This window comes from Ochotona princeps, chromosome 28 (assembly GCF_030435755.1).
Source record: "Ochotona princeps isolate mOchPri1 chromosome 28, mOchPri1.hap1, whole genome shotgun sequence".
NCBI lineage: Eukaryota > Metazoa > Chordata > Mammalia > Lagomorpha > Ochotonidae > Ochotona > Ochotona princeps.
This window is the reverse complement of record NC_080859.1, coordinates 25,238,571-25,250,329: the sequence shown is the minus strand read 5'-3', so window position 1 is coordinate 25,250,329 and position 11,759 is coordinate 25,238,571. Positions and strand designations below refer to the sequence as shown.

At 43.8% G+C, this 11,759-nt stretch overlaps 2 pseudogenes; one reads left to right on the top strand and one right to left on the bottom strand.

The window, feature by feature from the left end:
- Positions 1 to 1,349: 1,349 nt before the first annotated feature.
- LOC101522391 (olfactory receptor 7A10-like) lies at positions 1,350 to 2,322 on the top strand (annotated as a pseudogene).
- An 8,210-nt stretch (positions 2,323 to 10,532) lies between these two features.
- Positions 10,533 to 11,508, bottom strand: LOC105941868 (olfactory receptor 7A40-like; annotated as a pseudogene).
- Between the last annotated feature and the right edge of the window lie 251 nt (positions 11,509 to 11,759).

Below are 11,759 nucleotides of genomic sequence, written 5' to 3'. Positions count from 1 at the left end.
ACAATCACAGCCCTGCAGAGCTCCTCTCTGATGATGTGACTGGGATGGGTGGAAAGTTCGTGCCACATGAAGAAGGGGACCATGGTGTTCATCTGTGTGTCACAGGGGCTTGGGGAGATGGTAGGAGAACAGAAGTAGGAGATGTGCCAATTTCCATGAACTTTCTGACACTCCCTTATGCCCGGTGTGTACATGCATATTATTGTGAGTGCGTCTACATAGGTGAGGTGGTGAGCAAAGACAGTACCAAAAAAAAGACACCTACGCTCATCACACAGTCTCCAGCTTGCACTGGTTCAAGTTCATGGTTATTTGACTTTCTCATGCCGAAAAGACTAACCTGTCCTTTGAATGCTGACCATTTCATAAGGTTGCGATTTCTCTCACTTGTGGACAGTGGTCGGTTAGGCACAGATCCCATGGTGCTGAGCAATCCACAACTACCAATACAAGCTGCTAAAGCACAGTGTTTGAGAGCTTCTCTCCTTTCATGGTATGTTTTGGTTAAGATGGGTAAATTGTAATTCAGGAGCATGTCCTCTTATGTCACACATAGTACAGTAGCCAAAATAACACAAGCAGATGTGGAAATAGAGCGGCACCCTTTTCACTTCAAGGAAGGTGTTTGCATGTCATCACAGAAAGATGAACTGCAGTGACATTGGGCAGAAGATCTTCCTCCATCTTGAAGTGTCATGGGGATGAGCCTACTGCCTGCCTCCATATTCTCTAATCTATCTCTCAGCAGTTTCCTGTTACTTATTCATGTTTTGGGATTCTGCTGTGATGGCATTGATCATCTGAAATGAGCCTCTCCACAGGGACTCTGCATGACCAATGGCTCTTGTCAGACACACCAGTTCCCAGACAATTTTGTTTACCTCCTTTATATTCGTTGAGATCTAAATCCTTGAGGAAATGTCACTTTGCTCGGCTTGCTTGACCCGGAGATACAGGAAAGTACAACCCGATTTACCCTTGCTCTTATACCTGATTTCTTTATTTCCCAGCATAGCTGTGCCTCCACTGATGTGTTGCATGGTTTGTTTTGTCTTCTTCACACTTAGGAATGTTTGTTTCTCAGGGTTGCTCACACACTGTTGATATAGTATCTGGAACATGATGATTCAACATCCTGTGCTCAAGGGCATCAAGGAATCTTGTTGTAGCTGCAGCAGGCACAGCGTTATGAGGAAGTGAGCATAGGCAGAGAGCAATTCTACACCAGAGAACAGAGGCATTCTGGGGACATTCAGACTGACATGAAGAACACACGTCATGGTTTTGGCAGCATGTAACTAGTGCTCACATCTACCCATTTTTTCACTTTTGGTGGTCACATTGCTGACATGGAAGCAAGGAATCACACATGGGTTGTGGAATTCCTTCTCCTGGGACTTTCAGAGGATCCAGGATTGCAGCCTCTCATCTTCATGCTATTTCTCTCCATGTACCTGGTCACTGTAAGTGGGAACCTGCTCATCATCCTAGCCATCCTCTCAGACCCACACCTCCACAAGCCCATGTACTTCTTCCTCGCCAACCTGTCCATGGTGGACATCTGCTTCACCACCACCACCATCCCCATGATGCTGGTGAACATTCAGACACAGAGCACAGCCATCAGCTATGCAAGCTGCATCACACAGATGTTCTTCTTCATATTGTTTGTTGCACTGGACAACTTTCTCCTCACCTTGATGGCCTATGATCGGTTTGTGGCCATCTGTCATCCTCTGCACTATGCAGTCATCATGAACCCCCAGCTCTGTGTGAAGCTGGTTCTGTTGTGCTGGGTCATCAGTGTCCTGACTGCATTGTTAAACAGCTTACTGGTGCTGAGTCTGAGCTTCTGCACACAAGTGGAAATCCATCACTTTTTCTGTGAGTTGAATCAGGTGATCTACAGAGCCTGTTCTGACACCTTGCTCAATTACCTCATGATGGATCTTGCTACTGTGTTACTGGGAGGGGGTCCTCTAGCTGGGATCCTTTACTCTTGCTCTAAGATCGCCTCCTCCATCCGTGCCATCTCATCAGCTCAGGGGAAGTGTAAAGCCTTTTCCACCTGTGCCTCTCACCTACCTCTCTGTTGTTTCCTTGTTTTATGGAACAGGACTGAGTGTGTACCTCAGTTCAGCTGCTACACAAAACTCACACTCAACTGCAGCAGCCTCGGTGTTGTATACTGTGGTCACCCCCATGTTGAATCCCTTCATCTACAGTCTCAGGAATAATGATATCCAGAGGGCTGTGAAAATACATCTGAGGGAAATCTTCCGATGGCCATTTTTCAGTCATAGCCACAAATCAGGTCTTTGAAACTCAGGGCTTGCAGAAGTGCCAAGTAGAGCCTCCTCCAACCCACCTGCCCTTCTGGTCATTTTCTGAAATCTTCGCCTTGTTCTACAATTTGCATTTTGCTGCTTCCTTCCTAACATTCTCAGTTCTCTTGGAGTTTTGCACTTCTCTTCCTTGTTCATTTTTCACTTTCCCAAAAATTTTTTTTGAGTTTAAAATTAAACCACCTTGATTTCCTTTCTGAATCATAAAGTGATATGGTGTATTACTCTTATAGTATTGAGCTACATTCCCATCCAAGGAGATTTCTCTGAGTCTATGGCATGATGATAGTTCTGTGTGTTCCTGGAATAAAGCAGTTGGAGATACATTTATGCATCATTGTCCAGTTCTGTGGCGCCAAATCTTAATTCTGAGCCTGACACAAAGGCTAAATTCTCACTTTGCAAGTACCTAGATCCCATGTGCATGCCAGTTCTTGTCCAGGCTGCTCCATTTCCCATACAGTTCTGTGGCAATGGCCTTGGAAAGCAGCAGAGGATTGCTCAAACCCTTTAGTCCCTGCACCCATGTAGGAAACCTGGACAAAGTTCTTGGCTCCTGACTTTGTATCCATTCAACTCTGCCCATTGTGACCATTTGAGGAGTGATTCAGAAAGGATGATCTTTCTGTCTCTCTTTGTAAATCTGATCTGCCTTTCAAATAAAACTAAATAAATCATCACCATCACCAAAAATGGTTAAGCCCCTGCTGGGTGATGCCAATTTATCATATCAGTGTTCTTGGTGAGTCTCAATCACCTCATTTCTCAATCAATTCTGTACAAATGCAGAGAGGGTAAGGCTGTTGGGGGATGTGTGGTTGGTGGGCATCCAGCAGGGCCTGGGTTGCCTTGTTCATATTCTTGGGCTTATTTTTGCAATGGGGACCAGATCCCCGAGCCCCAGGAAAGAAGTTCTGGAGGGTCTGTGTCACATGTGCCAAGACCTAGGGCCTCCCTATGAGAACATGTCCTCATCATTGGATCAGACAAAGCAGTGGATGGCAGGCCCTTATGCACTTGGAGAATATTATAGCTCATTGAATTCTGCAGAGGAAGATGAACAAAACAAATTGGACAACTACTCCAGTCAAACAATGACAGCAAAAATATGGGCAAATGCAGATGCTAAGGTCTTTAGTCAATGGACAGCAGGAGTGTTTCCTCATCTTTGGATCAGCAAGATTGAGAACATTTCAGAACTACCCAAGCCACCTGCGCAAAACCCACAGAAAGTGCTCCACATCTGATAATGCATCATTCTCCATTCCTGGGTACTGGGGCAGTTTGGAGGCTGAGTATGGATTCTCCCATTATGTCTCTCCTTCCCCCAGAATAAGGAAGAAATAAAAAATTTGGAAAAAATGATTGCACTCACTTTTCCCTAACCCTAGATCTTTCCCACCCTGATCAATTATGTACATATATCAAAAGTAAAGAAGTAAAAACTGAAAACAGGAGTAATAGCACCAGTATCTACCCAGTTGCAGCCTTCACTGTGGTTGCGTCTCTCAGAGGGTCCACCACCTGGAACTCCTCGCCATCCATTTTAATCCTATTGTTGGGCAGGAGAGGAGGAGGGAAGGCTATCCTAAATGGTTGCTTTGTTTGATTTATTAAATTCACAGTCATTACTTCAAAAAATTCTTTACCGAAAAACATTAAGCCCTTGTTGAATGATGCCAATTTAGCAGACTAGAGTTCCACTTCTTATCTCAGTTGTTCCACTTCTCATTTGGTTCCCAGAGGAGGTTCCTGCCACCTGCATGGGAATCCTGGATGTCATTTTAGGTCCCTGGATTCATCTTAGACAAGCCATAGACTTTGCAGCCATTGGGTACTGAAGCAGTGGACGGTTGCACACGCTATCTCTTCTCTCTTTCTTCTCTCTCAGCATGGATTAAACACTAAGTTTATTTCTTATTTCCCTCTTAACTTGTCTGTCACCTTCTCAGCACACCTGCGTGTCTCACAGCAAACATTGGCACATCACTCTACTAAACTTTGTTCATATTCAGCTCTGTCTTTACAGTGTCTCCTGTCAACTGACACAGTGTTGTCAGGCACTCTTGCTGACCAAATGCACATGTGAATTGTTGTGTGCAATGGACATTGTATTTTCACAGATAGACTCCTTATGACTAGAGAGTCAGAGATGACCTTCCCGTTGACAGAACAACATGTCCTATCTTGCATTGAATCACTGGAGAATGTTAGGTTTTGTTCATTTGAGTGGCAGAGAGACAGGATGAGAGGTAGTTCTCACCAATTGCATCGCTCCTCAGTTCCTGGGGTTCATGCAGTGGGTGTGGAGGACACGAAGGTGTGTGGAGAACTGTTCCATTGCATTCAGGGCCACAAGGAATTTCCCTCTGCATGGCAGGGCCTGATGAATGTATCTACAAGCCACCTGAAGGCAGTTCCACCTTCCTTTGCATGGACACCGGGCTACCCCACTGAAGAATTCTGTAATCTATACAGGCATTGTTTAATGTTGTGGAGTTGGATTTTGTTATCAATGTAAGCTTGGGGGTTAATGTCCTTGATAACTGCAAAAGGACCTTTTATTATTCATGCTGTATCTGTCTCTGCTGCCCCCATTTGACCATCCTTGATCTTTAGGATTCACTTCCCTCCCCCCCCCCTTTTGTAATGCATTTCCTCCCTTAACTGATTCAAGATTAAGTTGTAGAATGAGGATTGTAGTAGGAATGTGTTACTGATTGATATTGAGAATTTCTACTGAGAGCTTTAAGGTGAAGCAAAGGGCAGAATTATCCTTGGAAACACCCACTTGACCGTGAGGTAAAAAATCTGTTCAGGGTTTGTGACTCTTTCTGTATAAATAAGGGGGACAACTTTCTTGCGTTGTCCGTTATGATCATGAAATAATAGTAATCCATTTATTTTCTCTTGTGCCTACTCCATGCACCCTTTGCGAGTTCCAAACTCAGCTGGAGCTGGACTCTGGTACTTGGTGACTGCAGCTGCTGAACCTTGCCCATGAGTTGACATTGGGAGCTGGGATCTGAATCTGGGTCTCTCGTTGGCAAACAGGAGAGCCTTGATGGGTGCAGGCCAACCGAGCTAGGCAACAACCCAGCTGACAAGTTCCAGGAATAGATGTGAATCATGTCAGGCAGGATTGCAGCAGTGCCTGGCAGGTGCAAGATCTGGTGCTGGGAACATGCCTGGCAGGGGAGCTGTTGGCACTTCCATGCTAGGCTGTACCTATTGCTGCATCACAGCATCCATTAGTTCATTTGAATATTGGGTCTAGACAACAATATGTCCATTTGCTGGTGCAGGTGAAGGACTCAATCTGACCCTGCCCAGGCCAGTTCACACAAGGGTCAAGTCTGAGGTGACCCCTGATAAGTTCTCTCGGAGGTTCCCCAAATACATCATTAAGCTCTAACCCTGAAGTGCAGGTGTTGAACTGGGTCTCCTTTGTTGCTGTTGCCTGAGTAGCAGACCTCATGGAGACACAAAAGTCAGCTCCTCTGATTCAGTGGGAGATGTTGATTGTCTCATCAGAGGATGGTTTTGGAAAGCACCAGTGGGTTCTGGGACTTTAACAGATGTCCTGAACCCAGACCAGTCCACACAGCTGCTGACTGATACAGTGGCCTTGCCCCGCCTGGTCCACCCTGAACTCTGCCTTTCACTCAGCAATGGGAGCTCTAGCCCAGTAAGGGAGTCCCAACAGTTTCCCTAATAGGCCTGTTACCATTCCTGGGTCTTGCGTGCGTTGGCAGTTGTTTCAACTCAACCTGTCCTGGTACATCCACAGTCTCAACTCTTGCAGGTGGGTGTTGCAGCCCAGTCCAGCTGGGCAAAGCACATATTCTTTCCAGGCTCTCTTCTGAGAAAGCAATTGCTCAGATTTGGTCCTACTTGGCCTGCCCTCAGACTTGGTCCACACAAATGCTGATGTATGCTATAGATGTGCCTGCCCAGGCCCAACCCCGAAGCCAACTCTCATGCTCCCCAGAGGGAACTGCAGACTTGTAGGTGAGTTCCTTCAGCATCCAATGCTTAAAAAAATTAAGATAAATAACACAAGGTTCAGATGATCCCTGGGAGTGCTATACTCCCCCTTTTTGTTTTAATAAAGTAATCCTTAATAGCACGGTTGGTGTGTTCCACAATACTTTGCCCTCTAGTGGGTTTCACGTGGTGAACAACCAAGCTCCCTCGCACTGGAAAATTGATACAACCTCATTCCACCCCATGTCCCTCCATGTAGAAAAATTCCTCCTCTACTCCGCCAGATCTCCAGATGCTGCTAAATTGGCTCCATCCACTCTAGGCAATTTAAACCACTCATGGCCTATCAGAATTAATCTTTTCTTGCCATTATTTCTTCTGCAGTAAAGACCACTGTTTTAGGAGATCCAAACAATTTCCTGTCCTTGGGTAATGATGAAGAAATTAATTCATTAGTTAAATACACAAGAACCCGCACACCTTCCTGGGGGTACCAGCTAGGTTAGTTAGGCTCCTATTTGAGCCCAGGGAAAGCTCTCTGTCTCCATACTCTGAGGCTCCTCTGCAGTTCATCCAGACTTACCTGCATGAGAACTGTGGGAGGAGATAACTGTGGAATCCCAAATTCCTCCCTGGATGGTGAATGCTGGAGACTGAAGCTCCATCCAAGGCATGGAAGAGGAAGGAGGGAAGCACTAATTTCTGAGCGAGATTCAGGACCCCAAATGGCACAACCTGGCTGCTTCTAGTCCAAGACTGCACAGAGGGACCACAGCAGAGAAGCTACTTATAGCTCCAGGCACCTGCTCATTAAGCAGCTCCCTAACCTCTTAGCACCAGCTGGCCCCTGGAAATCTGGCCATGACAGAAAGCAAGTGGTTCACAAGAGATCATGATGGAAAACAGGTGAATGCTCTCTCAGGTAATACCTCTTTCTCTTTCTCCTACTTTGTGGCAATCACAGATAGTTGCCATTTAGCACCTTGCCTTGCCATGTTTTGCTTAGTAAGACAACCCAGTTCCCAAAGACAATTATCATGTGTTTCTCCTAGAATGTTGTAATTAATGCCGAATACAAATTTATGTAGAACTGGAAAGAGCTTCTTGAGATTTGATCATTGTTTCTACTCCTGGGAAGTTGTGATTTCTCTAATTGCTTTATTTGTTGTACATGGTGGTTAATTGTGCAGTAAGCTGTGACTGTAGAAGAGAGTAAGAATACATTTATTTATTTATTTATTATTTTTACTTCATTAATTACATTGTATTATGTGACACAGTTTCATAGGTACTTGGGTTCTCCCCACCCCTCCCCAAACCCTCCCACCATGGTGGATTCCTCCACCTTGTTGCATAACCACAGCTCAAGTTCAGTTGAGATTCCCCCATTGCAAGCATATACCAAACATAGAGTCCAGCATCTTATTGTCCAGTCAAGTTCAACGGCTTCTTAGGTATACCCTCTCTGGTCTGAAGACAGAGCCAGCAGAGTATCATCCCAGTCAATTGAAAGCTCCAACAGACAGAGACTGGCAAGAATACATTTTTTAAATATTAAGGGAAAAAGGAAAGGTAGGATTAGGGGATTTAGTTAGGGGAAGAATAGAGGGAAAGCATGATGGTGTCCGTGCAATTGTATCTACAAAATTGAATTAAAATTCAGAAGGAGTTAAAAATCAAAACTATTAGATATACATTAGTTAACAGAGGAATTTATGTATTTGGTTAAAATAAACAGGAAAATTCACACATCCCCTGAAAGTGGTAATTGTTATCTTCTTTATATGGGTTAAATTCAGATTAGACACAAGAAGATGAAACAAATTAATGTACAAATTCTTCAAGTGGAAAGACACATTTACGCGGCTATTACAAATAGAATAAAGCCTAATATTTATTCTCTGTACTCAGCAAGGTTAAGTTCTTATAAATGTATTCATATAGGCTAAATTTCACACATGCGTGCACACACACAAACAAGGGCACTTCAGAAAGTTCATGTAAAAGTGAAATTTGATGACTGGTTTCTTTGCCCTCCCACATGGCAAGTCCCAGCTGCTTTGCCTCTATCCAACTCCCAGCCAGTGCATGTGGGAGGCAGGCAGAATTCTATCCAAGACCTTGAGTTCTCTGCACCTTGTGTGAGAGACACAGATATAAATCATGTTTTTGGGTTCAGCCCTCAGCCACTGAGAACTTTTGGGGAGTGAACCTGCATAATTAGATTGTCATCTCTGTCTGCCTGCATCCCCCTCTCTCTTGCTCACTCTGCCACGCAATGCACAACTAAATCAGTTCATTTAGCTCTGCAGTGGACTTGGCACTTGCATTGACACCGTGCAGGGATACTCCACTGCAAATGCCACAGCTCAAATATAGGCTGGAGGAAAAGACCACATCTCAGGAGACACATTCACAAAGACAGTCACCACAGCCACACAGAGTTCACCTTGAATGAACTTCAGACACATGAACAAAGACATATGGCTGACTTCAGAACCAGTGGAGCCTGATCTTCAGCATGATTCTCAACTACACATTCCATTCTGTCATAACTTACCAACTCAAACAGTTTGGTTGTGGGATGGTTCTTTTTGTTCCTAAGGATACCATATACGATAACCAAGGTAATCAGGCCAGGGTCATAATAGTCTGGTGATTTTTATTGTGGAATTGGTTCCCATGATGGAAGATATTGTTTATAAATGATGTGTTGCTCATATTCAAATATATTCTGCAGTTACAAAGTCATGACATGGAGACTGCCTTCTGAGGAATCAGAATCGTTGGGGAAACGCATGCATAGGAACAAGAACATGCAAGATCCTGACAGAAACTGCTGGAGAAGACTCAGTTTCTGCATGAGCTGATGTTGTTGGAGAGATCCCTGAGCCTGAAGGGCAGTGGAATGGAGGGTGTCCATGTGGTTCCCTCAGCTGCTCCATTTCTCTTCTGGAATGATTGTGCCAAATGCAAAAAAGGATAGATGTCCTCCCCATTACAGGTAAGGAGTCAAGGTCAGAGATACCTCAGGAACATTCCAAGCGAAAGTGTGAAGAAAATTGAAGGGAAAAGCATGTTCACCAACATTGACTCAATCACAGACCTCTACACATGGACAAGGCCCTTTCAGCACAAAGTACTTGGACATAGCAGAGCAGAATATTGTCTTGCACAAGTTATCTGGGATGGAAAATGGTTCTTCTTTGATTCATAGTGTTTCTAATTCTTACACATTTAAAAATGATCTCTTTACTTGGGAGCCTCCTTGGAGATGAGAGTGTATTTAGTATACTTGCAGTAATAGAGTCTCATTATTATAAGTGACTTATGTCAGTCACTGTGGATCCCACTCTGGTTCCAAGAGCAGGCGCCTAGACAAGAAGGACCAGTTGGTTCTATGCCAAAGTTTATGCTTCCTGGGGGATGGAGCACATGCAGGGTTGATGGGTAAATATGAGAGTTCAGTCCTACTCTAAAATTGCATAAATGGCTTCCCATGTAACAGGAGTTGTCCAAAGAACTAATATACAGCATTCAAATCTTTTACCACTATTGCTCTTAAACATGTTATCTGAAAAATAAGCTAAAGCTCAGAAGAAGTTAAATAGTGCCATTATATGTTATGGTGCTAATTAAGATTCCTTACAACAGTTAATGTGGACTGCATGTGCACTGTAATACCACCAGACCATCAAAAGTAAGCTGTCTTTTGCAATAAATTTGATGCAACGTGAAACCATTATGCAGACTGAAACAGGTCAGCCACAAAGCAAAAACACATGTGTTAATTTAGGTTGCTAAATATGTACAGTAACTAAGTGTAAAAGTAGGATACATACTGTAAAATACACATGGAACTAAAAATTGTTTAGCATATACGCGATCTGCTCATTCACATCCATTTCTTCATGAAATTCCGAGTCTTCTTGTTTTTCTAGAATAGTATTGACCACAAACATGTGAAGACATAAAAATGAAAAACAATCTGTGTTGAACTATCTGAGCTAAGACACAGTGCCATGCAACAGACCAGGTATTTGCAGTGTCCACTGAAGACCTGAAATTAAGAAAGATATAAATAATAAGATATAAATAATATATAATAAGATATAAATAACAAAATAATAAATAATAAAATAAAACAGCCAATACAGGGAACAGACTAGGCAAGCTCTGCTTCCTCCTCTGATAAATGCATCATAGTGTCTGACCTGAGGCTTGAGACCCATCAGCCCTTTTACCATGGATTCCACTACAGTTATGCAACAAGAGTCTTTTCAGGGATCTCCTCATGTCTGTATTCCTCAGGCTGTAGATGAAGGGGTTCAGCATGGGAGTGAGCGCTGTGTACATTACTGAGCCCAGGGAAGTGGAGTGTGAGTTATGGGTCATAGAAGAACTAAGGTACACACCTAGACCTGTGCCATAAAACAAAGAAACTACAGAGAGGTGAGAGGCATAGGTGGAAAATGCTTTATACTTGTCCTTAGCTGAGGAAATGGAATGGATGGAGGAGAATATATTGTAGTAGGAATAGAGGATCCAAGCCAGGGGAACAGTGGCTAGCAGCATAGGTACAACATATGGGGCCACACCCTTAAGAAAAGTGTTCAAGCAGGAAAGTCTGGCCACCTCATTCAGTTCACAGAAAAGGTGATGAATTTCCACAAGAAGGCAAAAGAATAGATGCAGTACCATTGAACTTTGCAACAGGGCATGTAGGAGACTGACGGCCCAACACAAGAGAAGCAAGTGAACACAGAACCTTGGCTTCATGATGACTGCTAGTGCAGCGGGTGACAGATGACCACAAAGCGATCATAGGCAATCACAGCCAATATAAAATTGTCCAGTTCTGCAAAAATAGGAAGAAGTTCATCTGTGTGATGCATCCTGCATAGCTGATGGCTCTGCTGTGTGTCTTGATGTTCGCCAGCATCTTGGGGACGGTGGTGGAAGTGAGGCTGATAACAAAGAAGGACAGGTTGGTGAGGAAGACGTACATGGGTGTGTGGAGGTGGGGGTCAGTGAGGATATCCTGCATGATGACCAGGTTCCCACTGACAGGGATCAGGTACATGAAGAGGAACAAATCAAAGATCAAAGGTTGCTGTGCTATGTCCCCTGAAAATCCCAGGAGAAGGAATTCTGAAAGCTGAGATTGGTTTCTCATTTTTTGTGTGGTGCATTTCACTTCCAGGAGGAAGCATTTGAACCTGAGTCATATTCATACAAAGCAGATGTAACCACCAGAGCAGAGATCCAAACTTCACATTTTCCCATTCATAATGTTGCTCTCACATTTGGGGATGCCTCAATACTATTTTGAACCTTTCCAATGCTATTACTTTCCACCCTCAGTGCTTCAATCAAACATCAAGTATTTCTCACATTTAATGAGCTGTTGCTTGATTCCTTGAGGAA